This window comes from Arachis duranensis, chromosome 6 (assembly GCF_000817695.3).
Source record: "Arachis duranensis cultivar V14167 chromosome 6, aradu.V14167.gnm2.J7QH, whole genome shotgun sequence".
Taxonomy (NCBI): domain Eukaryota; kingdom Viridiplantae; phylum Streptophyta; class Magnoliopsida; order Fabales; family Fabaceae; genus Arachis; species Arachis duranensis.
Window position 1 is genome coordinate 3,959,709 of NC_029777.3, and position 1,937 is coordinate 3,961,645.

A 1,937-nucleotide genomic window follows, 5' to 3' on the forward strand; every position below is an offset into this window, starting at 1 on the left:
ATCTATAAACAAATGCAATTCAAAAAATATTTAATAAAATAAAATCTATAATACGAAATTTTTTATGAAAATATCAAATTAATGGTAGAGGCATAAATTTAGTTAGTTAGAAGGTGTTGGTCACCCCTAAAAAATTTGGTGGTTTGGGGATTCGAAATTCGTTTTGTACTAATGTTATTCTTTTTGGGAAGTTAATTTGGCAATTTTTCATCATCCAAATAAATTACGGATTCAATTATTGGCGGAAAAATACCGTTCATCATCCGGAGACTATTTCAGTCGATCTCGAGACATAAGTTCCTATGTTTGGAAGAGTATATGTAGAATTTGAGATCTCTTGAAGGATGACTTTATTTAGTGTATTGAATATCTAAACCAACACTTTAGATTTTTTAATTGAAAAAAAGAGGGACAGCTTTGTCATGAGATGGATTATGTTCACATTTTTTATTCGGAAATTTTATATTTTTGGTTATCTGGACAGTGGCACTTTTAGAATATCTGTTCTCTTCTAAATTAGTTTTTGCAAGGCAATATTCTTTCCTATAATCCAAATGTGCAAGCAGGTTCTGTGGTAGGATAGTTTTGATCTAATGCGACGTCAAAGATTTACGACTCTTGTAGTTGTTACTTGTGGCTCAGTAAGAAATTTGGTTGGAATTAGCTTTAGTTTTGGCGTCAGCTTGTTTCAAAAAAATATAAATTTTGGGTCTGACTTTGTCTTAGGAAGACTCTGCCCACTGTTGCTTTTCGTTTCAGGAAAGGCATCTCATCGACGAACAACTGTCCACAATGTTTTTTTGGTCAAGAATCGATTGTTCATTGTATTTGAGATTATCCAAAAACTTAGCTAGTTTGGCAGACTTTGGATATTTCTAATCAACCTCTGGATTTGATGAACTGGTTCTTGCTTCATATCAAAGAGCGTCCTTTTAGATTTTTTTGGTCTATGATAGATTTAACGTTTCAGGAATAATGAAATCTTTCACCCACACGAGTCTTGACCCCTGGATAAGGTGACTAGTATGGCTTTGTCATTGAAAAATGTGCTTCAGAATATTTGAGTTGCAACAAGTTTCTATTCCCTCTACCTTTAGTGGCTCATGGATTCCTCTCTCAGTGAGTATTTTTAATATTAATTGTGATGCAAAGTATCCTGGTGATCGTATTGGTTTTGTCTGTATTAGTAAATATTAGAATAGAAGTTGGCAACGAAACTATCTGAAAACGATTGAGAGTCGTAATATTTTATAATAAGAGTTGTTTGTTATTTGAAGATGATATTTTTTAATATAAAACTTGAGGCAAAGAGATGTTATATGTGAACAGATTGTACGAATAACTTTATTTTTGTCAATAATTTTTAAGATAATTCTGATTTTGTTGATCTTTTAATGCTAAAAATTTGAGACATCATATTTTAAAAGTAGCGTATTGATCTACAGTTAATCTTTAAAAATATAAACAAAATGACAAATATCGTGATAAAGACAACGATAAAAATTCATACTCACCCAAAAAAACTTCTGTTACTTTGAAAAAAATTTAAAAGTAATATTCAATAAAACTGTTTTATTTCTTAAAATTTTTTTATTCTTTATTTCTCTTTTTTATTTATTCTGTTGTTACTTTTCAATAATAATTAAAAAAAGGCAGCTTGAGGGAAAGGAGAGTGCCACACTGCCAGCACATCTTTTAAACCGCGAAGTCTGATATGGATTGATATAAACATCCATAAAGTGTATGGATGTTGTATGGCTGCAGTATTACATTCATATTTGGATCAACTGACCTAGTTGTATTTTGGCTGCTATTATCAGATAGTGTCACTAGATTTGTCTTTTCTGGATTAAGACATATTTGTCTCTTTTAATTGAAACTAGTGAGGTGTTAATGATCTGTTAAATTTTTTCCGTCGGACCAATCTCAAAGTGGCT